Source organism: Nycticebus coucang, chromosome 11 (assembly GCF_027406575.1).
Source record: "Nycticebus coucang isolate mNycCou1 chromosome 11, mNycCou1.pri, whole genome shotgun sequence".
NCBI classification, from domain to species: Eukaryota; Metazoa; Chordata; class Mammalia; order Primates; family Lorisidae; genus Nycticebus; species Nycticebus coucang.
The window spans coordinates 44596848-44623480 of NC_069790.1; the positions used below are offsets into that span (position 1 = coordinate 44596848).

General features: G+C 35.8%; 1 protein-coding gene and 1 non-coding gene across 3 annotated transcripts in view; one reads left to right on the forward strand and one right to left on the reverse strand.

Annotated features, from left to right (window-relative positions):
- The window catches only part of AGMO (alkylglycerol monooxygenase), a 345189-nt gene that overhangs the window by 304517 nt on the left and 14039 nt on the right, over positions 1 to 26633 (forward strand). The window lies entirely within an intron of this gene.
- On the reverse strand, positions 2870 to 2972 carry LOC128560555 (U6 spliceosomal RNA). The gene has a single exon (XR_008373050.1). It is a non-coding gene; the product is annotated as a U6 spliceosomal RNA (small nuclear RNA).

Here is a 26633-nt window from a genome sequence, read left to right on the forward strand (position 1 = left end):
GCATGGCTGAAGGGTCAGGTACAGGCCACTTTCTAACCAGAATGGTATACTTCTGGAAATGCAATTGGGAGGAATATGGTTCACTGTCATGCAGCCTTTGAAAGAGTAACTCACTTATTAGCACCCACTATGTGTCCATCATTGAACCAGGCACCAGGAATACTTGGCCATACCATTGTTAAACAGTGTCTTAAGAGGAATGATAATTCGTGACATGTGACATATAAAATAGTATAAAATTCAAAATTCAATGTATATAAATTTGTATTGAAATATAGCCACTCCCACTTATTTACATTGTCTATGGTTAACTTTGAACTACAAAGGCAGAATTGAGTAGTTGTGGCAGAGACCATATGGCCTGCAAAGGCTACAATATTTACTGTATGTTTCTCTCTAGAAAAGTGTTGACATATTTCTATGTCCCCTACTGTAGACATATACATAGTCATCTATGTATAACATCCAATTTGAAGATAATATATGATTCTGTGACCAGAACCTACTCACTAGTGGACCGATGAGGAAACTTTAAAGTTCAGTGATTATGGTAGTTACTTCTTGATAAAGCAAAGAGTTGAGTCTCATTTTAGAAATAGAATAGAGTGTTAATTCACTCAATTCCTTCACTGGACAAATACTTATTATGCATTTGCAAATCTCCAGAAATTGTACAAAATTCTGGGGATGAAAACACAACTAAAGCAAGGTCTTCATTTCATAAAGCAAAGGATTAACAGGAAAGAAAAACACATGTACATAAAATTTCAATACAGGAAGAGTCATGTTTAGATATACACATTTATTATAGGTCAAGAGAGTTTATAAGACAAATGTTGGATAAAATAGCTCAAAAGGCCTAAGTGAAAGTCTCAGAGGAGGTGACCTTAGAGCAGGGATTTGAAGAATCCATAGAAAGAAGTAGAGTCATTTGAGGCAGAGGAAGTTGGTAGCAAATGACATGATATGCTCAGAAAAACTATCCCAAAATAATTAAGCCATCAGGATGGCATGAAGGATGAAAGATAAACCTGAAAAAGCAGGCGTGGGCCTGTTGTAAATCAGAAGTCTGAAGCAAGTCTTTTTTTTTTTTTTTTATTAAGCCATAGCTTTGTACATTAGTATGATCGTGGGGCACCATACACTTGGTTCATAGATCGTTTGACACATTTTCATCACATTAGTTAACATAGCTTTTGTAGCATTTTCTTAGTTATTTTGCTAAGACCTTTACATTCCACATTTACTAGGATTCACATATATGCTTGTAAGATGCACCGCAGGTGTAATCCCATTAATCCCCCTCCTTCCCCCTCCCTCCCCCCTCCCTCCCCTCCCTTTCCCCTTTCTCCCTATTCTTAGGTTGTAACTGGGTTATAGCTTTCTGTCTCAAGAATGGAAGAAAAAGTACCCAGTGTACTCACCCTTATTATGAAACTAATGTAGGACCTTCACATGAAAGCAAGTCTTTTGTTTTTGTACTGCCTGCAAACTAAGCATGGTTTTTGCATGTTTAAATAGTAGAATAAAAGTCAAAAGAGGAATAATGTCTTGTGACATATGACACATGACATAATATAAAATTCAAACTTGTATGTTCATAAATTTGTACTGAAATATGGCCATTCCCATTTGTTTACATTGTCTATGGCTATCTTTGCACTACGATGGCAGAATTGAGTAGTTGCAGCAAAGACCATATACCTGCAAAGACTACAATATTTACTCCAGAATATTTACTTACTTTTCTTTTCAGAAAAGCATTGCCACCCCTGGTATAGAGCAAAGACTTTAAGAGTTTATGCTGTAAAAGAGAAAAGAACTGGATGGGTTTTAAAGTGTTTCTTTAAAAACTGTTTTGTAAAGTTGATCTCTTAGATGGACTATTTTGAAACGTGTTGGCGTGTGGAATAGACCAGTGTGCAGGTGAACTAAACCGTTATCAGATAAACAATCAAGATATTTTGGACTTCTGTGTTAGGAAGATGAGGAAGATATAAAGAGAAATACGACACTCCTTGGGAAAAATAGATGTTCACAGAATATGCTGCTTAAAGATGGCCAGGTTACAACTAAGCCTTTTTTTTTTTTTTTTTTTGAGAAAGGCAATAATGAACTTCAAATTAGAAGATTTACTTGATAAATATTAATTTGCCAATGGTTAAAAAGAATAATGGATGAAAGGACTAATTTTAATCCCCTTTCCAAAGACCAACTTTCAGGTGACTATTTTGAACTTACCTTCTCAAATATGTTTAAAAATTTGATGAAATCCTTATAATACGTTTGATCAGAATCCTGAGAGATGCATCGAAACACAGACGGCAGTCATATATAGTGTATGAACATTAATGGATTTTTTGCATCCAAATCCATTTTCTGACTATGGTTTTTTTTACTCCATATCACAGGATTGAACCCTGCAAATTGCATTGCCTGCCTTCTTTTTTACCCCCTATAAAACATACACTTACTTTATGTTGGGGAATACATCTCACATTTTCTTTCTTTTCTTTTAAATTAATGTGCGAGTACAAATATTTAGGTTAAATTGTTTTCGATTCTAAGGTAAAGTTCAAGTTGTAGTTGAGCCTTTCACCCAAGGGGTGTACTGAACACCCTCACATTGTGCATATCAGATGAGATTCCCACCAACTGCCCTGCATCCTTCCTCTCCCTTTTTTCTCTTTCCCCTCTCCTTAGCCAGACTATATTTGTGTTTTATCTTTTGTGTAGTTGTTTATATATTGGCTTCATATTAGTATTGAGTACACTGGATATATTTTTCAATTATTGAGATACTTTCCTAAGAAGAATGTGTTTAAACTCCATCCAGGTAAGCACACAAAATGTAAGCTCTCCATCTTTTAAAACTATGTAACACTTCATGAATTCGCAGGTCATCCTTCCATAGGAGCCCTGCTGATCTTCTCTGTATCATCCCAATTTTAGTATATACGCTGCTTAAGTGAGGACACTTCTCACATTTCCTATGAAGGAAAAGGTTAAAACAATGGTATGGACAAGTATACCTGGTGCCTGGTTCCATGACTGATACATAAAAGATGCTCAAGAAGTGAGTTGTTCTTTCAAGGATGCATGACAGTAAGCCACATTGCTCCCAATTCCATTTCCAAAATTATACCATTTCTGGTTAGAAAGTTGAGAGGTTAGGGACCCAAAGATGAAAAATTATTCTGAGAAGTGAGACAAAAGGAAAAAAGAGTCTCTTCTGTGTGGGCAATGTGGTCTTTAGTCCACCTGGGTGCATGTGGGGTGAAATCCCTGAACGGGAAATAATTCCACATATGGGTTATGGCCCAGGTGGATTTAAAGGGTCGGGGGTGGGGGTGGGGGCCAGGAATAGGCAGATTCATTATTTCTGCAGTGGGACATGCACTTGATCCTTACGGTGTGGGTCAATTATACCTTGGCAGGTCAGTACACCTGATTATATCATTACCGGGTTCCCACCCCTCACTGTCTATCTTCCTCCTTAGTTGTTATCTATGATAGGGCCACTAATTATAATTTTTCTCATTCTCAGTTGTGGACCAGTAATTCTCCACCTCATCTTCATCTCCCAATTTATTAACCAGTCACCCAAAAACAAACGCTCATGTTCTCTCCCTACATGGAGACCCGTCAGTCCAGACTGAAGATGCAACAATGTTCTTATAAAAGCCACTCTCTCTTCCTACTATTTTCCATACAGGTAGTCCACACTGCCCTGTCATTCTGCAGGAAGAAGCCAAAGAGACACCATGCCCATCATCCGACCTCCTTATAATAGATTAGAAAGACTGGGATAATAGAATTGGATGTATTGACCTACGCAAGTAGAATCAACCCACTCAGGAAGGATCAGGTTTATGTTCCACCCAGGAAATAATGAATGTGCCAATTCCTGCCCCCTTGACCATTTAAATCCCATCCACAATAGCCCATGTGTGGGGTCAGGGATTTCATCCACCTGCACCCAGGTGGAATAAAGACCATATTACCCACACAGAACCGAGATTCCATTTTCCTTTTGTCTCACTTCTTGGAATAATCTTTCATCTTTGGGTCCTCAACCTCTCAAGAGTGGCTTGTACCTGGCCCTTCAGCCATGCAGTGGTGGAACACTGTAGAAGGACTAGCATGACGGACTGGCTTGCATAATGTAGAATGTCTTAAATCATCATTCACTCAATAATTTGACAATAGCATTTTCTTTAAGCAACCTTCCCTTCTATGCACATTAAATGATCATAGATGACATTTATTAAAAACTCATTCTATGTCACTGTCTGTATGTAACTCTCTGTAGGGAGTTAAGCAGTGGGAAGTTGGTGGTTAGGAGGAAGGGAGAAGCCAGAGGATTTTTCCATTCTTTTCTTGGGCAGCATCTTCAGTGGTGGTTATATTTCCTTTATGGTTTCAGCACCTGTGGAAAACTTCTCCAGTGGTTCCAATCCTGCTGAAATTTTGGCTTCTAAATGCTGTAACCTCATTCTTCCTCCTTTAGGTCTTGCAGCCTAGGTAGCAAAGCCTTCATGCTATGGTTAATGTATTGCTGTGATTAATCTCTAATTTAGCACCACTGTTTCCTGCTTGATTTTATGCAGTGCCATAACTTTTTTTATTGTACTAGCTCCATTTTTACTTTTTTTTTTTTTTAATTTTTGACAGGTGCTTACAGAGGTAATTACTTTTTATCTTTAATTGTTGAAAAATATACACAACATGAACTTCGTCAATTTGATTATTTTCACTGTACAATTTACAATTCAGCATACCTTAAATGAACACTTTAAGTGTACAACTCAGCAGTGTTGTTGAGTACATTTGCAATGCTATATAAACATCACCACTGTCTATTTCAAAACTTTTCCATCGCCCAAAACAAAAGCTCTGCAACCATTGGGCAACAGCTTACTATTTCCCTTCTTCCCAGTCCTTGGTGTTACCAAAATTTCTTCCTGCAGTAGGTCCTTGATCTTGGGGATTCAAAGAATGAACCTGCTGACCACAGAGATCAGTGATAAGACAGGATTTATGAGACAGAACAGAATAGAAGGAAGGAAAGGCACTAGAGCCTCTGGCAGAGGTGAGAGACTCAAGTGGGAAATGCCCACGTGAATCTTTCCTCTAGGAGCTTTTATATTGTTTTTTGGGAGTTGCAGTTGGCCTTGACTTGGCAGACTTCAAAGTTGATTAGTGACTAAATGAAAGTATTTAACATATCAATGAAGTTCTTCCAGCTTGGAGAAAAAGCGGCAGGGGTTATTCCCAGAGTGAAGTTTTTGGAGAGAAAAACTCTGTTTGCTTAGGCTTAGAAAATGGGAGTTGGTGTCCAGCCCTGAATGGGAGAAACCCTGTATCACTGGGACCTCCTATTATCCACTATGGCTTTTGGAACTGGTTTTCCATATTCTAAATTGCTCTCCCGGTCTACCTAAAGTGACCTGTGTTTTCTTGTCTGGATCTTGTCCGATATACACCATGATTCCAGGAAGAGAATGTGGTTCCTTACACTCAGCCAGGTACGCGTTTCCTATACCTGGCTGTAGCTAGTAATTTAAACAGGTTTATTTTGCCCTATAGATTTTAATATGCTTTTCATAAAACTTCTAATAGCAGTCCAAAACAAAAAAGTAAAATGCTCATGTGTCTATGTTCAAGGCTTTTAATTCCCTTTCTCCTTTTCTGAAGTCTTTAATTTTTCTTACAGAATTGTCTTGTTTCCAGTGGTTGAATCAAAAATAAATGGCTATTTCTCTACAGCAATAGTCTGAGTTTATGATAGAAACATGGTATAATATTTTATCTATATATCATTTGATACTTTATAATCTTTATTTACTCTTCCAAATGTTTTATTCTTCCATCCTAAATTTCTTTCCTCCCAGTTGTGGATGTTAGGACTACCTACTTATGTGATAGGTTAAACCAGATGGTTAGTTTAGTGTTATGTGGAAGTGTGTGTGTGCATGTGTGTGTGTGTATGAGAGAGTGAGTGTATGCTTTCATGTTTAAAGTTAAATATTGGTGTAATTTGTGTGTTTTTATAGTGTAGTGAAGTATTGAATTGTAATTGAAGCAGTTTTGTTATATAAAACATTCTTTGATTCAAATTCTACTCAGTGGCAGATATTTTATTAATTGCTGGGTAGCACACATTATTTAAATTTTACCATAGATATCTCACATTATGAAGGCAGAACTCTATTCTTCATACAATATTTTTACATGCATTAATGATCACTCCCAGCTCTTCCCCAATACTCTTGTCCATCAAACTAACAATTGTGTAAGACTCGCATTTTAAGGCCTCATGTATTCTGATATGTTGATATGTGATTAAGGCAGTTTGATTTATTTAAAAAAAGAGAATTGGGGTAGGAAAAGAGGGGAGATGGAGAGAGGAAGAAGTGGCGTGGAAATAGTGGTATTAGAGCTTTCTCTTTGGCGATCTGTGACTTTGTGCAAATCTCCTAGCTTCATAAAATCAATTTCCCTAGTGCATATGAGAATTCTTAAAACACCTCCACTTCCTGTGTTTGGTAAAAAGCAGACTGGCATTGGCAGCCAGATTCTTGGGCCACTGCTGGACAGAGTCAGCAGATGGGTAATGAAGAAGGGAGGGAAAATGTTTTGCATTAAAAAGATTGGTATGAGAATTAAAAAAGAGAGAAGAAAACATTCAGCAGGTGATAGAATGAGAAATAAAAAAATCAATTTGGAAAACTTTTGAGAGAATTTCAAAGCAAATACAATTATATGACAAATATGAATTTGGGGAGAAAGCTGGAAAAATAGCATTTTATAGAATATTTTAAGTGCATGTTTATTTTCTGTATATAAACTCCCTTTGGCATTTTTCTAAGTGTCTGTAATAAATGTAAAAATTACTGTTTTGATTGTCATTATTGGTGTTACTTTGGCCAAAATACTACATTATACTCGAGCCACAAAGTTGCACAGCTTTTTATCAGTTACATATGAAAAGAAGTGCAGAGGAAGCTTGGCACCTGCCCATAGCTTAGTAAGTGAGGCACCAGCCACATGCACCACATGCACCGAGGCTGACAGGTTCGAGACTGGCCTGGGCCTGCTAAACAACAATGACAACTGCAACCAAAAAACAGCCAGGCACTGTGGTGGGCGCCTGTAGACCCAGCTACTTGGGAGGCTGAGGCAAGAGAATCGCTTAAGCCTGAGAGTTGGAGGTTACTGTGAGCTGTGATGCCACAGCACTCTACCAAGGGTGGCATAATGAGACTCTGTCTCAAAAAAAAAAAAAAAAAAAAGAAGTGCAAAGGAAAGAGAACTGCTAAAAAATCACTTTATTTCATTTCACCTTCACAGACTCCTGCAAGAAAGGTAACATTATCCTCACAATTTAGTAATGCCTAGAAGATCTATAATCTTAATCCAGACCTAAATGGCTCCACTTTGCTTCACAAAATAAAATGTACATGTCAGTTGACTAGGATCATTCATTACACTATGGGGTTGAATAAACACGGATATACACCTTATAAATTTAATCAGGTATTCCAGTGATGTTTAACACGTCATTTTTATGAGAAACAAATTGATACTATAAAATATAATGTGAAATTTGCATTAAGTCACATACAAAAAGGGACACAAAGAGAATTCATGATATGAGAGATGTCAATTTGATCACTGCCTTCAGAGAGGTGGATAATATTGAGAACCAAGAAAGTGTACATTGGTTTACTACATTACTGGCATAGTGAGAGATAACAGTAGAAGCAGAGTTCATCAAACTATCCCGTTTTTAGATTTTGATTGTAAAACCAAATGGACAGTTAGAAGTTCAACAAGCTTCCCAATGTAAGAGGAGGTATCAGGATCATGTTCCTGTTCTGCTGCTGTCTGTTTGCCCAGCTATAATCATCAAACTGATATATTCAGGAATAATGATAAGGTAATAAGGCCAGTCTATTTTTTGTGATGCTCTGAGTAATATGGCTCATTATTATGATCCAGGATTCAGCTAAACTGGGAGAGAGAGGGGAGCAGCACTGTATTGGAATACCTGATTAAAACACCGAGCCAAAAGTAATATAGTTCAGCTTTTAATGGTGTGCTAGTGTAAACAGGAGTCTAACATGGGAGAAAGGGTTTCATTTCCCCCCATAGTATGACATGCAGGTAGAAAGTCACAGGGGATGAGCACAGATATAGGGGGTTGTCATTGTTGAGGATGTCCTGAGAAAAAGACTCTGGGTGGGGAAGGTGGGAGAGAGCAAAGGAGAGAGGCTAGGATGAGAAGTACCATGTCAGAATGGGAAAAAATATTTTCAAGGTTTTCCTCTCTTCTCCCCACCCCCACAAGGAGGTTTCTGCACAGACATCTGAAAAGAACTCTGCCCAAAGCTTCAGATAAAGAGACTCAGGAATAAAGTTGTCTGGTTTAGAAAAATAAATATGTTAGAGAACATGACGCTCCAGGGGAGCCTGAGTCTTGCTGGAACTCCTTTTAGAAACTGCAGTGCCCTGGCTGTGCACATGTCGGGGGGTGAAGAGGGTACCTCCTCCTGGAGGGTAGCTCCCCCTGCCAGGTCAAGCCTCATAACCGTCTATGTCCAAGTCTGAACAATTACATAAAGCTTTTTACCCAGAAGGTGAACTCCTCCATTGTCTTTATGGACAAATTTTTGACCTTGAATTTTGCAGAGTACAGTACAATGGTAACAGGGAAAACCTAAGTGCCTTTCTACCCTTTGTAGAAAAGGACTTTTGTCTTTTTTTCCTCCTTTTTGCAAAATTCTAAAAACTTCTGTGGCCAGCCACTAATATGCTGCTGCTGCTGCTCGTGCTGCTCCTCCTCCTCCTCCTTTTCTTTCTCTAGTCCTTGTAGTTTTTTAATGGGGATAAAACAGTACCTACTCATAGGCACACACAACGTTTTAAGCCTTAAAATTTTGTCTGTGCCTATGGGTAGGAACTGTTTTAAAGTGAGGCATTAAAGTAAATTGTGAAAGTTACTGATTTAGGTTTAATGAGTTAAAAATGATAAATATGGTTTAGATTTAACGCTAGTTGGGAGTTACAAATTAACAATTGGCGGCACAATCTCAAAGTACCATGTATCAAGAGAATTTTTCTTTATTCTCTTTAGAGAATGGTATCTAATATATTTTGCATTCTGCAGTAGCAAATACCTTATTAAAAGAGGTGAACTTCCCACTTGGTTTAATTTGCAAGACTCACAAATATCTTGGTTCAAACAATGAGCATTTTATACTATTTAAAAAAAATTTTGCCATAACTCTCATAAGGCCTTTTTTATTTGAACTTAAAATACGCGAATGTTTTGTGAAGTTGGCAAAGTTCTCATCCTCTTAAGTCTGTGATGAAACCACTTTTCAGGCGGCTATTTGGCTTTTTGCCCTCCCTTATTTTTAAATTCTGGAAGGAGATGGGAAATGTGTAGATAGAGAGAAGTTTCTAGTATAAAATGGTGAGAGAGCAGCAAGATAAAACTCCACCCTGCCAGGCATAGGTTTGTCTTTTTTATTTTTTTAATATTCCAACCATTAAAATTCACTTTTCATCTTAAATATGTTATCTATATTCATATGAACACTGCATAAAGGAATTTTGTGGATTGAATATGTGCCATGTTTGCATATAGTATCTCTGGTTGTAAACATGATAAAATTATCAATGAAACTCCCTAATTTGATCCTGGAGTGAAGAGCTATTGTCCAATGAATCATTTGTGTTTGCAGGAGGCAACATTGTAACTAATAGAACAGGAATGAGACCCAGATGTTTTCTGAAAAGTTGGTTGCACTGGAGGCGGGAGCATTACCTAAAGTGTAGGCGGCCATATGGAAGTGAAGGTTGGAAACATCCCATTACAAGTCATATATCACTGAGCTGACAGCAAGAGTTTCAGCTTGTTTTTATTTAAATCATGAAAGCAGCTGCTCAGCTGTCTAGCTGTATTAAATTTAACCCCTTTTCCTGGCAATTGAATTCAGTAATTTATACAATTTTGATTGGACCACTGCATAAATATCATTAGGAAAGCTTTATACCTATTCTTGTCCCTTAAATTCACATCCAGATCCATGACTGGCTAATTTTTCTTCTGAATGAGAATGCTTACAGATAATGCACCTGGCCGAGTCTATTAAAAGAAATCACAGTGGAATACTGCAATTTCAGCTTGGCAGATAATTGCTATGGCAAAAGATGAATAAATGCCAGATAGTTTTTTAAGTGATCATTTATCTCTCTTGGTATCCTTTTTTAAAATTTTCCTTTAGTTGTTTCGTTTTCTTCCTCCTTCCCTCTTAGTGACTTTCTCTTTCCCTTTTATGTCCCACGTGCATTTCCAATATGTGATTCTGCCTAACTCTTACTATTTTATTTTATTCTGTTGTTTTAGTTGACTCCTTCACAACTATTCCTCCAATTTGTTTTATTCAATCTTTCATTACTTCTCTTTCCAGGTATCTCTTTCCTCATATTCGTCCTTCCTTTAAGCTCCTTTCCAGCTCTAGAACTTACAAGGTTGTTTATAATCACCTTTCCTTGAGTTCTCATTATCTTTTAAAATGTTCTATGCCCTCTTTGAAGTATTTTTATCAACATTTTTCAAGCATTCAACTCATGTTTTGGGCACAAGTGCCTCAAGATACCTGTTAATTTAGCATACATTTTATCACTTACGCACCAAGGGAGAGACTTGTACTATTACCTCTTGGGAAAATGTGGACTTGAATTCCCTGTGAAAAGAAGTTTTATCCCAAACAATAGGAATGCTAAAAGAAAAACATTAGACAAATTAAAATTAACGTATTTTATTAAAGCAAAGAAGAATTCATGAATCAGGCAGCACCCAGTAGAGGTTCAGAGAGCTCTAGCCAGTAACATGGGTCGATAGTATTTATTGATAGAAAAAGGAAATTACTACAGAAATAGCTTGATTGGTTACAGCTTGGAATTTGCCTTAAGTAAACATCATTGATGAGTGGTACCCAATGACTGCCTGAAACTTGGCAGCAGTGATTGATTGAAACTCAGCCGCTTGTTACAAGAATATACTCTTTGTTAGATTTGTGATTGTTTGCACACTGAGCTGAAGTTTGCTAAGTGGGAGTTCAAAGTGCAGAAGGAGCAACTTTATGCCAAATTTAATTTAAGTTAATAGCAATAACTAATAAAATAGTGGTAAGCTGGTTCTAGGAAAAAAGATGAAGTTAAGGGAGAGATTTCACATTTGTTGGGATTTTTAAGGCAATGACTCAGGTAATAACATTCTTCTCTAACTATAATTAAGAGCCCTTTCCTTTTCTCTGTGGAATGATGTTTTGTTGGAGATATTTAGTCTGAATGGTATGTTTCTTTTTTTAAAAAATGGATTTTATAATGATGTTTTCTGTTAGTTTATTTCTCATGGTTATGAAGCTCTTTATAAAGTGACTTTTATAGTGAGTTATATCTGTAATGATCAGATCCACTGTTGTTCCCCTACAAATAATTGAACATTAGGTTTGAGAGTAATTGAGAGTGCCATTATGTGCCCAAGCAATTTACTGTGGGTCAATGAGCATGTTGACATTCTCCAGGACTGTTTTTTCCCTCCAGGGCTAATGATGAAGTAAAGGTTCTATGGAGAGAATATTTTTTTCTCAAATGCCATATCTTCCTAAACAGAAATTCTGTCCCCATATCTCCACTCTTTAAAAACACAACATAGCTCCATAGCTAAGTTATACATTGAAATATCAAGGATTATTTGTCAATGTGAAAATACATTGTAATTAATTTTAGGTATATATCTACTAATTTCTCATTCAAAATTAACACAGAAAGTCCTTCTCATCATTGAGGCCAGAAGGAAATTGCCATCACATAGTTTAACTGACTTTGCTAAGTTCATATCTGATGTGGCCAGGCTACATAGAGTCTCTGTCATTCTAAGCATACTAGTTTGTTACTGTAATTCATCTTCTTGGTGCATAAGTTGGATTCTAGATCTAGATATGGATCTAGTTCATTGATAATAAAAAGAGTGTATTATTAGATGCAATGGAGGGATAACACAGAGCTCAAAGTTCTGGTGTTTGGACATCCCACAGACCCAGGATTGATAAGATTTTAACCAATAAAATTTGATGTGAGAAAAGCTAGATTTTATTAAGGCAGAGGATAAATAGGACTGAAGCAAATAAAGCAAGGATACACTTTGGCCACATTTACACATGTGAAATATGCAATGAGAAACCACACATCATCATAGAAGCCGACTTGTCTCTTTCATTCATTCAATAAATATTTATTTAAAATGTACTATTCGTCAAATGGTAGACTAGGTACCTAGATGCACAGATAAGAAGTGGCATATGGGGAAGGGGGAGAGGTAGTGGAGGGAGGGAGGGAGGATGGGCAGAGGGAGGGGGATTGGTGGGATTACACCTGCGGTGCATCTTACAAGGGTACATGTGAAACTTAGTAAATGTAGAATATAAATGTTTTAACACAATAACTAAGAAAATGCCAGGAAGGCTATGTTAACCAGTGTGATGAAAATATGTCAAATGGTCTATAAAACCAGTGTATGGTGCCCCATGATAGCATTAATGTACACAGCTATGATTTAATATTAAAATAAAATTTAAAAAAAAAGAAGTGGATTAAGGAAAAAAACAACTATTGGGAAAAAATTGAAGTTTCAGAGAATGAAAAAGAGAATTTGGGTCAGTTTTAACCTTTCAAAATAACTAAGAAAATGCATTAAAATAATTATTATGTCTGTGTTTTGCCTTTCCTGAATATTTTATAAACCAAGATATATGTTCATTTAATCATATGTCCAAAATCAGTAAGTCTTTATTTTGAAAGATAATTAAGTATATAATTAAGATAATTAGGTATGTTGTCTATATGTTTTGTTTGGGGGCATTTGACCTAATTTAAAAGTGAAGAAACATTTGAGAGTATGAATAAAAATCATAAAAGCAGCTGAATAATTTACCAGTTATCCTAAAAAAGGCTTAATTCAAAACATTAGGTTGCCTTTTCAGCTTTCATATTAACCTACTTTTAAAAATGGATAATTCCAAGATTCATATGAGTGTAATGAGATAGGTATACTTTTATGCTTCCGGGAGGATTTTAAGCTTTTATACAATTTTATAAAGAGTTTTTGAGACTAGATATTGAGAAATTTAAATAATTTTTCATCTTTGCCATTGTATTTCTAACAACAAGATCATATCATGAGAAAATATAAAGATTAACTGAAGAATTGTTGTACAGAGATTACTATTATTCCTAATTAATTACAGAGGGAAATTAATGAGGACTTTTCCAGTCATATTTGTATAAGTAAATATTTTTAGCACATTTCCCAGTGAAGCTGCTGGTAACTCTATTTTAGATATTTCAATATTTATAATTTAATAAGCTCTTTTTAAGGAATCATTCAATTAATCAAATAGATGATAATAACTCAAATGACATATTAGGGCTATTTCTCTAATTTGTAATGTAGTCACAATTGTAATAAATTTTAAATTGATGGGACAGATATTAATAAAGATATAGTAAAAAGGATGTGCTTCAAGGAAAAATTATGCATTGTCTAGACTCTAGAGAAAACTTCTTTAGAGTTCAGACTCTTATTTATGGAAGTTATTTTACAACTCTATATATTATGGATGACAATAGCAAGGTGAAATACTTCTTATATGTAGACACATAAAATCTGTCCTGTCTAGCCTTTTCCCCCCCAGGAAAAAAAAAATTGCTCCTCAATGGACATTTATTTTAATATTCTATTAATGTGTCTGTTCTTCATATTCTCTTTTGAACAAGTAATGACATCTGCCTGTTTTCCTCATTGAATGTAATTTTTAACAAATGTTCATTCTTATATCTATACGAGAATCATTTTTTTCCTGAAAATTTTAGGCTAAAGTAGTGGTTTAATAAAACGTAATGATATCACTGACACTTCAATTTACAAAAATTATATCTGCTAATAGTTTCTTGGATATTCGTAATGATGGAATTTCTGGTTTTCCATAACTCTTAGTATTAATACTAAATTAAACAACAAATATCAAATCAGAAAGAACAGTTATTGTCGCGTTTGGATTTTCTTCACTTTTTCTAGGTCTTAGAAGAAACGGAACTTCTATATTTTCTTTAAATCGTCTTTTGGTCACTCATGGAAAATTTGTGAAGTCATTGTACTCTAGTGATTATGATTTATCTTCACTCATTATCTTAAAGTTGTGTTTGAATAAAATTTAACCACATCCAATGCTTCCTTCTTGAGTATGTCCAGGTTATACACACAGACGTACACACACATGCGCATGTACACACATACACACACTCAGACATCTGTATGCACAACTATGTAAGGCATATTTTTTGAGATACTTTTGAGAAAAATTTATATAAGAACTATATATTAAATAACTGCCATATTGATATTAAATCCCTTGTATGTAATGGTAGTTTTATACATATGTAAGGAAAGGCCTTGCTCTTAGGAAATGCGCACTAAAGTATATAGGTGTAAACTTTTGGCTATTTGCAAATTCAAATGTTCAGAATTATTTGAGAGAAACACAGGGAGAGAGGGGTAGAGAAAGAGAGACAGATGGATAGCAGGGAAAATGTACATACTACGTATGGCAAATTATAAGTATATATGAAATATACAAAGAGATAAAAGTGTTTGTAGTACTAATCTTTCCATTTTTCTGTAAATTTGAAAATGGTAATTATAAGGAGATCGAAAAATAAGAGATTTATGTAACAGGTAAAGAGGATAGGCTGATAGACATAATTATTTCTTTTATAAAGAAATATAGAGGCGTGATTGCTAATAACTACCGAGCACTAGAAGGCAAGTGGCAAAAGAGGTTTGAAAAACCTCAGGTTTGCTTTAAGGAAAAACACAGGTTTGAAACACAGATTTGTTTTAAGAGAATTTTTGGTTGGATGGTTCAAGATCACCAAATCAGTCCCCCCAAAGGAATTGTCTTTCTTTTTTTTTTTCTGTTTTATTTTCAAAATATTCTTAGCCTCTTGTCTAAGTTTGCTGTTAATCGAGCTGTGCCCGAGTTTATCTGATTTCCAGTATCAAAACTTGAAGCTATGTTTTAGATATTTGTAAAATAATTATTAAAGTAATCATCAATCTCACAATTCTATTTACCTAGACCAAAAAAAAAAATTCTATCAGTTTTCTGAACAAATTTGGTTCATAAATATTAACACTCTCCTTCCCAAAATGTTTTAATAGACTAATTAAAAAGTAGCAAAGAGGACCAATTTGGAGCTTACATCTTGACTTCTTCAATGATAGTATTTCAGACCCAATATCTTAAAGGAAAACTGCAAGATTAGAGATTTTCTTGCTAAACTGAGTAACTAATTAAAAGATAATTAAATGTTTTCAATATGTTTTGTTTGGGGGCATTTGACCTAATTTAAAAGTGAAGAAGACAATGCTATGTAAACATTAAGAATCTTCATCTTTTACATAAAGATTGTTATAAAATTGGCAAAACTGCATAACGTATATATCTAACAATGACCACTATTTTCCAGAGGAAAATTTATACCTTTTGTTGAGTTTCCTAGAGAGAGGGCAAGTGGCTATTCCTCCAAGGAAGCAGATGCACAAATTCAAGTTTATGGTCAGGTTGTTCTCCCTTCAATTGAACACTAGTTTTATAAAAAAAAGATTCCACATTATCTTTCTCTCTTTAAAAGAGATTCTATAACTTCCAGTGTGCCTACAAACAAAGGCAAGGTAGCCTCCTCAGTAAAAATTTAAAATACTAGAGTTGACTACCATGAAATCAAAACGCTGTACTTGATTTTTTGGTGGAAGAAAGGGGATTATATGTATAGATACTGCTACTGCCCTTTGTCTCAGCAAGGGACATGAAGTGAAAACCAAGGAGGGCCTTTTTTTAAAAACCTTGTCATTCCCCCCCACCTCCATTTTGTGATTATGATGTAGGTAAACTTGTTATGTCATGAAGGGACTACTCCAGCAGCCAGCATTTCCAACCAGATTCCAAAGGGTTTTTTTTGTGTGTGTGTGTGATTTTTGGCCAGGGCTGGGTTTGAACCCGCCACCTACAGATTATGGGACCGGCGCCCTACTCCTTGAGCCACAGGCGCCGCCCCAGATTCCAAAGTTTTGATAGATGACTTATAAGAGCTCAGCTCTGGCTCAAGGAACTGATAGGTGGACTCTACTTTCAGTGGGGTTTAAAGAGATTTGTGGAACTTACCCTGTAGCTCTGATCCAACACACCTATCCTCAATCTCCAGAAGCCAAACAAGGGCCAAATGTTTCTTCTATATTTTCTACCAGCCCACCACTAAGGAGGCACTTGGATTCAGAAGCAACAAAACAAAGGATTTATACAACTTGCCTTTCTCCCCTTATAATCTGGAAGGTGTGAAATAACATCAAGTTATTACTCCTCCTTATGTTTTAATTTCATTTTCCCTATTCTTTCAACTCTATTGAATGATCTTTTATTTTTGGTTATTTTATAAGATTTATGAATATCATCACAGGCAATTAGTATCATGATCAGCCTACATATCTTTAGAACGCCTACTTTATTTTAAAATTTATTAGTCTTAGGCAACATGTGTGATAATAAAACTGCAATTAATAATTAAAAACTGCGCCTCAACTCAGAGGTGTTGGTGCAGTGGGATGCAGGGAGGCAGGGTCTGAAGAACTAAGTGTAATTGAGAGATGTGATAAATAACACCTTGTGCTGATAACCAATTGCCTGTTTGGGCTTGGTTTCAAAACAGTTCTAAAATATGAAAAGTTTTAAAATTAATTTGACGTTTTATTAAAACAATTTCAAGTCAATACTTAATGAAATATTTCTGGATTAATACAGGGTATTATTATTACTGAGTCTTTAATGAACAAGACAGTATGTTAAGTATTTTAGAGGGAAACAACTCATATTTGATATTTCTTTGAGCTTAAATCACAGCTGAATGGACATATAAGATTCATAACACCCATTATAGCAGACAATATGTAGTAAAGGCAAAAAAAGGAATATGGCAAAAGAATTTCTAAAGATTTAGAGGACATATTAGATGTTGTATTTTGGAAAACTGAGATCAGAAAAGATTCCAAGAACAATGCTGCACAGAGGCCAGCCTAGAAAGATGGGTGGGCTTGACAGAAATGTTATTGGAGAAGAGACTTTGAGCAGGGAGCGTGGAAGGAGCTGTGCGACAGGAAAAGGCTGAGTGTGTCCAGAAAATACATAATAAGCCACCTGGTTTGTCCTGTAAGATGTTAGGGGATTATCAGAAGAGCATAAAAATATTTTCTTATGTATAAACTCCTTGGAGAACTCATTCACTCTGACAGTGTAATCCCCTAAAATCCTTTAAATCCATCATTTCTCTCCATCCTCAGTCTTACGGACTAATTCTGCTTTAGTTCTGGCCACTGTGGTCATCAAATAAGACAGTCTCCTCACACGACGCTCACCCCCTTTGCCAGTCTCCACCCTGCACATCACAGCCAGGTTCGGAAAAATAAATGGAAGCAAATCAGTGTGTGATGAGAACTTGTCAGTTGCTTAACCTGTCCTATACACGCTTCTTCTCTCTACTCTTTTCTTGTGCTTCTGGGTCAGACGTTGCTGAATGTCTCTTAATTCCTCCAAAATATCATCTTTCTTTTTTCCTCTCTGCACTGTTGTTTGTGCCTCTTAAACTTTTCCTCCTCCTTTATTCAGCTACCAAAACTCCTCTTCCTTTCTCCTGCCTCAGTTTAAGTATCAGTCACGTGAACGTTTGTTCACAAATGCTTCATTGCACATCTGTGGTGCTCCAGGATCTTAATTCTGCAAGACACTTCCCTAATCTTCCACACTGTGCTATATGCCTCTGCTACACACATTACTCAGTAGTCTGATTATACAATGGTCTGTAATAGGGATTCTAAGTCAAACTCCGTAAGACTGAAAATGGCCTGGTTTATAATCGTGAGTTTATACACAAGTTTTGCCAAATACATGTTTCAGTTATCGCCTTTATGTTGATGAATATTGCAAAGCTAATCTGTGTATGTAGATACTCAATATAGATTTGATTAAATAAATTAACAAAGCTACAATAATTTCAGTTGCCAATCATGATTCTGACAGCTTTTCTAACTTGAACGATCTCTTATTCAATTCACCTAATATATTTTAAACTTTTTGTATGACATTCTCAAGGTCATCAACTGAGATCTGCTTTCTTCATTCTGGGACTGAATAACCCTGTGGAAGGAATTCTTTTTCAATCTTCTTGTTACTCCCAAATACATTTAAAGAGAGTAGGGCGAGCCCCCTCTACCACAGGTTGATTGAGGACCCCGTGTGCCCTCTCAGATAAGTTAGTCCTTCACTCCACCTCCCGTGGCGGCCTGGTTCCGGCAGCGCCGGCCGCTGGGGGGGGACCCGCCTGGCCTTCTGCGTGGCCGCTGGGGGTGTTGGTGCAGCGCGATCCGGGAACCTGGAGAACCAAGTGTGGCTGCGGTGCCTGGGCTCAGCCAAAGCTCAAAGGCCTCCAGAAAGTTGAGGGAAAGGGGTGTGTAGCCGGTGCCACTGCCTGAGCCACCTCTTCTTTCCCCTTATTTCCTAGTACCCATCCCTGCGAAGCTGCCCTCCTTGGCACACACAACTTCTGAAGCTGAGAATGGCCATAATACGGAGTTCACTCATTCAGGGCTGAACTGGGACCCTGGTCCTAGGCCTGGATAATTTAATGAAAGTTTCCTAGGTCTGGGGAATTTCATGAATGGAATGGCTCATTCACATTGCCCAAGCAGACGGGCCTGTATCCATTCATTACTAAATGCTGACCAAACTTAACTAGGAAGGACCCATAGGACTATATATACTCCTGGACAAAGAACCCAGGTGGAGATTTTCCAATCTGGGTCTTTCCCTCTGCCAGGAGCTCTGGTGCTTTTTCTGTATTCTTTCCTGTAAAATAAATCCTGTCTTACCACAGATCTGGGGGCGGGGGGGTTCATTCTTGGAATCCCAAGAACATGGACCTACTGCAGAAATAAATGTAGATAACAAGCTCTGATCTGACTCTCAGGCCCACAGAGGAATCACCTCTATCTGGAACCTTTCCTAGATTCCCCACAGGTCTTATTGGGCTTCTCTCTTTTTTTGTAATTAAAAAATATTTTTGTATTCTGTCTTTAGTAAGTTTTAGCTTTAACAAATATGAAGTGTCCATCCTTATCCTTCCTTATTTTGGTTGGTTTAAAGCCTATTGCATCTGTGAATAGGATCGCAACACCTGCTTTTTTTTGCTTTCCATTTGCCTGGAGTATAGATGACTATCCCTTCACTTTGAGTCTGTATTTGTCTTTTAATGTAAGACGCTATTCTTGTATGCAGCAGATATCTGGCTTGAGTTTTTGTATCTAGTCATCCAACCTGTGCCTCTTTAGAGGACAATTTAAACCATTCACATTAATTGAGAATATTGATAAGCCTTTCGTGAGTCCGGTGGACATTTTTAATCCTTTTGCGACTGTGGAAGTCGGAATTTGATCAAAATTTTCCTGGTGGGTTTACTTTTGTGGTGGAGGATTACACTGGTCTTTATGGAGGATAGGTCTGAGAATATCCTGGAGAGCTGGTTTAGTTATGGCAAATTTCTTCAACATGTGAATGTCACTAAAGTATTTAATTTCTCCATCATAAATGAAACTCAGTTTAGCTGGATACATGATCCTGGGTTGAAAGTTATTTTGTTTTAGGAGATTAAAAGTTGATGACCATCCTCTTCTAGCTTGAAAGGTTTCAGCAGAGAGATCTGCAGTTATTCCAATATTCTTGCCCTTGTAGGTGATGGTTTTCTTTTGTCTGGCTGCTTTTAGAATTTTCTCCTTCATATTAACTTTAGTGAAATTGATTATGATATATCTGAGGGATGTCTTATTCGGGTTGAGTTGTGCTGGAGTTCTGAAACTGTCTGCTATCTGAATTTCAGAATCTCTTGGCATGTCTGGAAAGTTCTCCTAATACAAATGTCTACATACAATAACTAAGAAAATGCCATGAAGGCTACATTGAACAGTTTGATGAGAATATTTCAGACTGTATATGAAACCAGCACATTGTACCCCTTGATTGCACTAATGTACACAGCTATGATTTAACAATAAAAAAATTTTTTTTAAATATAATTGCTTTTCAAAAACATAGGAAAACAAAACAAGTAAAAATAACCAGGATTTCATGGTAACCAAATTTAAGCAGAATTAATATTTTTAATTAATATTTTTAAAGGAAATACATTTTTATCTAAACATTTGAAGCTCTTTTCTCTCAACCTCATCCTCTTCCTCACTGTCCAATGGAATCACTATGAAGTCTAACCACTAAAAGAATCACTAAGACATTATCCATGAAGAGAAGTGAAACATATGGCTTCCAAATAATAAAATAAAAATTGATAAAACATACACACACGCCCCTTAGTCAATATAGTATTAGTGCTTATTATTCCTCTGAATGAGAATGTACTTCATTATATGACTTCATCGTAGTTTTCTGCTTATAAACATTTATATAAATAATGTCACACTGTGAAATTTTCAATCAATATTACTCTTGAAATTTATCCACATTAGTATATAAAACTCCATTGCCATTTTTATCCACTTAAATATTACAGTATTTAAGTGGTTAAATATATCATTATATACTTGCCTTTTTTTCCTGATTGCTGGATTTGTCTAATGATTCCTTTCTCCACTTGTAGGTATATCCCCACAATTGGGATGTGCAACTTTTTTTTTTTTTTTAGAGACAGAATCTCGCTATGTCACCCTCAGTAGAGTGCTGTGACATCACAGCTCACAGCAACCTCAAACTCTTGGGCTTAAGCGATTCTCTTGCCTCAGCCTCCCAAGTAGCTGAGACTACAGGAACCCGCCACAATGGATGGCTATTTTGTTGTTGTTGTTGTTGTTGCAGTTGTCGTTGTTTTAGCTGGCCCAGGCTGGATTTGAATCCACCAGCCTCAGTGCATGTGTCTGGCACTATAACCAATGTGCTACCAGCGCCCACGCAAAGTGCAACATCTTCATTGTCCTTTAGTTTCATTTAACAATTTCCCTTGTAAATTATGCAGACCAATAAATTATTTAGAGGTATATTGGTTAGATACTAGTAAATGGTTTTTAATAAGTTGTTATTACTGTATATTTTTAGTTCTTTTTTATCAGAAACTATAGTCTATGTAATATCTATTTTGGTATAATGCAAGATATTTCTTGTTTCCTAATACATTCATTTAAAAAAATATAATATGTGTTTTACAGAGTATAGTTAATATTCTCTAGTTGTTTAGTGTACAGTTATATACATTCTTCAGTAATTGCACATGTATTGTATGTGTGTGCATGTCAGAGGGTTAGTGATGTTTACATGTGTCTTTTACTGAAATTTATCTTCTTAATCTACGCATTTATCAGGGAAATGTTAAAATCTCTGGCTATGTTAGTGGGTTTTTCAATTCCTTTTAGTAATTCTATCATTTTTGTTGAGTGTGTTTTTGTATTATATTTTTGTAACATCCAGATTCAGAATATATTCCTATATATGTGTGTGTATGTGTGTAAATCTATATCTATATGCATATATGAAATTGCTTATTCTAAAAATCATGTAAGAATATATCATAGTAAATGTTCTAGCCTTACACGTTAAACTTTTTTAAAGTCTGGTTAGTTAAGTATTACTATTGCTATTCTTTTAATTGTCTTAATATTCATTTATTTTTTTCAGATTAATGTGAGGGTGCAATTGGGGTACAATGTTTGCATTTGTTAGGAAGAGACCGTGTTGTAGTGTCCCACACCAGGAAGGGACTCTCATCTTGTGCCCACTTAGCACAGCAGACCCCTACCTCCTCCCATCTCTTCCCCAGATCTTGAATTGAATTGAGTTTTTCTCTTCTGTGACCATGTAGTAGATCATCTACTCGCTTCACATTAGTATTGAGTACCTTGGATTCTTGCTTCTCCATTCTTGTGATACTTTACTAAGAAGAATGTCTTTCAACTCCACCCAGGTTAATAGAAAAGATGTAAAAATCTCCATTTTTTAATGGCTGAATAGTTGAATACATATACCACAGTTTTTTAGTCCATTCCTGGGTTGATAGACCTTTAGATTGTTTTCACATCTTGGTGATTGTAAACCAAGCTGCAGTAAACAGTCTACTGCAAATGTCCTTATGATAAAATGATCGTTTTTCTTCTGGGTAAACCTTCCCATACCATTATATGTCTGTGTGTATATGCATCACCTTATAAGCATCATATGATTTATTTGAGCATTAATCCAATCTGAAATTCTTAGAATTTCCTTGATTTGAGAAGTAAAAGTTCATTTACATATATTGTAATTCCTTATTTGACATCATTTTAACATATTATTTTGAAGATTTTGATTTATCAAACTTTGCTCTTTTTTCTCCCTTCTTGCCTCATACTATATACTATATTGACTATGGTGTGTGTGTGTGTGTTTTATAAACTTCGGTTTTTTACTAATTTGCAAGTTATAATTTAATTTCTTTTAGTGATTAGTCTTACATTTTTAGTATTTAGTAGATGTATTAATGCTTTAAATCCAATATCTCCAATATTATTCTCCAATTTTAACTTCTAATTAGTTATTACTGATTTGTATCTTTCAATTTATTATAAATAAATCAATGTTCACCTGCTTCACCAATGCCCTCCCAATTGCATATTGTATTCATTGGTCTTTCTTACTTTTTTTTTTTTTTTGCCTTTATATTTTCTTCCACTTTAATTTCATTCTTTACATAGTATAATTCCTTCTATGGTTATTCAGTGATCGTTTCTGATTAATGGGCTGAATTTTTTCATCTGAAGATGCTTTCATTTTACCCTCCATCTTAAATGATTAGTTAGCTGATATTGAGCAATAGGGTGACATTTGAGATTTAAAGAAATTTGTTGAGCTTTCAATATATATATATATATACTTTTTTGTAGAGACAGAGTCTCACTTTATGGCCCTCGGTAGAGTGCCGTGGCCTCACACGGCTCACAGCAACCTCCAACTCCTGGGCTTAAGCGATTCTCTTGCCTCAGCCTCCCGAGTAGCTGGGACTACAGGCACCCGCCACAACGCCCGGCTAGAGCTTTCAATATATTTTAATATTCTTTTACCAAAAGTCTGATGTAGCATATTTATGTTTTTTCTTCTTGACATAACATATCTTTTGCTTCTGGTTACTGCTAAGATTTAGCCTTAGTTATTTCCTTAGCCTTGTCCTGAGTCTTTTGCATTTTCACTATGATACTATTATTCTCTCTCTTTCTTTTTAAACTTCCTGGAATTCACGGGAGGGGATATCTTGCCTTCTTTTTTTTTTTTTTTTTTCAGAGATACAGTCTTACTTTGTAACCCTCAGTAGAATGCTGTGACGTCACAGCTCACAGCAACCTCCAGCTCTTGGGTTTAGGTGATTCTCTTGCCTCAGCCTCCTCAGTAGCTGAGACTACAGGCGCCTGACACAACGCCTGGCTATTTTTTGTTGCAGTTTTGCCAGGGCTGGGCTTGTCACCCTCGGTATGTGGGGCCGGCGCTCTACTCACTGAGCCACAGGCACCACCCTTGCCTTCTTTTTTCTAAAATATTATCATACTTTACCACTTCAAATGTCACCTCTTTATCTTTCTTTCATTTCTTCTTCCTTGAATTTCAATTATATACAGATTTGTCATTTTAACTTCTGTGTCTCCAGTTCTTTTTTTATATTTTTGTTTCTTGAACTCTCTCTGTGGTTTTTCCACCTTCCAAACTAGTAATATTATTTTCTCATTTGTACAATGTTATTACCAACTCATTGAATTTTTAAATCCAAAAAAAATTCAATATATTTTGTTTCAAGATGTCTTTGTTTTGCTTTTTGTTTACATTTACCTGCTATTTTTCTTAGTCTTTTGTTTCATACAATTTCTATTATTTAAAAAATTTATTTAAAATTCAAAATATTCTTACTTTATAAGATCATTCTAGCTTCTTCATTTCTTTTTATATTTGTTGCTCAAATTCTCCATTTGTTGCATATATTAAAATCTCCCTCAGGATGTATTTGGTATTTTTAAGTGTGTGTGTCTGAGTATGTGCGTACTCACGCATTTAAATTATCGGTTTGGATTGTCAGGTCTCCAGATTTCTCGTGCTCGGGGATAGGAACCCATCTCTGTGGTGTTTACATTTATTTCTTTGAAGCCTAGCAATTTCATATGACAGACCCAGTTTCATGTTAATTTTTCTGCTTTGGATATCTGAACAATGCCCACTTGTGAAAAAATTTGGCTTTTTCAGTTTCTCACAAAATTCTCCCATCTGTAGTGTGAGGTCAACTGCAAACTTTTTTGCCTTTTCTTTGAGCCAGTCATTGTTTTTCTATTACACCTTTGTATGAATTTAACTTCATTTATAAAATTATCATTTCCAGCTACTGAACTCTCCCAGATGTAAGACCGCATTTCATGGCTCAATCAGAGCAGCATAACTTCAGCCCCCCTTTTGTACTCCCTCACTCACCAGCTCTTTTGCCCTAGAAACTAGTATATCCTTTCCTTGTTTTGAGACAAACTGTATGTTAGGTTATCAAAGGTGCATTTATTCAGCATTTTGGTGTATTTGCAACAAATGTGAGTTTTATATTTGTGCAGTAGGTTACTTTACAGGAAGGCCCAATCCCTTTGGATTAGCAAAGGAATTGGAATATATACATTCTCCACTTACTGCATTATTTTCTAGTTTTAGCCTCCAATTAGTCATTATTACTTATATCATTCAATTTACTATAAATAAGTCAACGTTCACATGCTTCACCAATGTTCTCCCAATCGCATATTGCATTGACCGTTCTTTGTCTGACTCAGATTTTCTTGGAGTTTAATTAAGGCCTAGTAGCAATCCTACCGTGAAGATGCTTTCATTTCCCCTCAAACTTAAATGGCTGGGTAGCTGCTTTTGAACTAAGCAGTCCTATATTTACACATGCACACATACACACACATACATATATATATGTATATAAACTTGTCATTCTGGTTCTATCACATTATCTAGGAATATAATGCCTACTAAATTGATATGCATTGATCTGTTGATTCTATAGCTTCTATCTCAGCCATGCAATAAGAAACTTTTACTTTTATACTTCATATTTTATACATTTACAAATAAAAAATACTTGATTTTCATTGACATATACTTGAATTTAACATGCAACTTGATCCATAAGAGTTTTTGTTAAACAGAATTTTTATGATACTTTTATAATTTTGATCATTATTCTTTAATCTTATTAATAACATTATTTATTAGTGATGCATACAGAATTCCAATCAAAAGATTTGACTCATTTTTGTGCATAAAACTATATATGTTAATTGTTTTTATGTGAAAATTAAAGCTCATGGAATTCAGTATTACTCACGGCTACGTTCATTGATGTCTACAGTTTACAAAAAGGAAGAAAGGAAGGAAAGAAACAAGGCAGGAAGGGAGGGAGGGAGGAAGAGAAGCAGCAGAGAAGCTGGGGAAAGGAAAGAAGAAAGAAAGAAAAAGAAAAAAAAAGAAAGGATAAAGAAAGAAAAGGAAAAAGAAGGGAGAGAAAGAAAAGAAAGAAAGAAAAGAAAAGAAGAAATCCTTTAAAATCATAGCAGTGGAGAAAGTATAGTTTTCTGACACCTCCTTAAAATTTCCCCAGGAGAGCAGGCACCCTCTTTGTGGACTAGAACAGAGATGGGGTTTGATCACAAAGCCACGAGTTTTCTTTCTGATTGCTGTTTGGCCTGAACGTTTGCTGGAAACATCACAGTCCTCGTTAGACTGTTTTCCAGCTTTTAAATGCACTAGAGAATGATTTTATTATGTGTTGACCCTGATTTATGCTGAAAACCCAGAAACATTTTTTCCAGAAGTGCTTTGTGTATGTGTGAGCCTTTGAGGCCTGGCCCCATCTGAGAATGACTGGCTCACCTCAGTGTACTGTTCATTTAATCAGATGGCTTGACTCTAAAGGAAGAATCCTTGAATAACTAGTGATATTTCAGGGAAATAAATATTTTGAAGCAGACACAGGTTATTTAAAATGCATCACTGTGATGTAATATGTCAATGCTCAATTATACGTTTGCATGGACCTTAAAATATTCTGTCTCAAGAGAAAAACTGATTGTCCTAATACTGCCTCTCAATTAAACCCACATCCTAGGCATTCTGAGTTCCAAATTCCTAAAACCCTCAAGTTAATGCGTTCCATGTTGTGGGGTTAATTTACATAAAGTTCTGGAGCTCCTGCTGCACTATTTCAAATCTTGGTACCTTTGATATTCTCCAAGTGCTACACACACATATTATAAGCTAGTATTCACTGAGACAAGTTATGATTATCAGCAGGAATTAGTTTCATACAGTGATCTCTAACCATATAGTTTTAAAACATTACCCAGACCCCCTGATTTCTAAATTTCATTTTGCAGTTCCTATAAAACACATCTG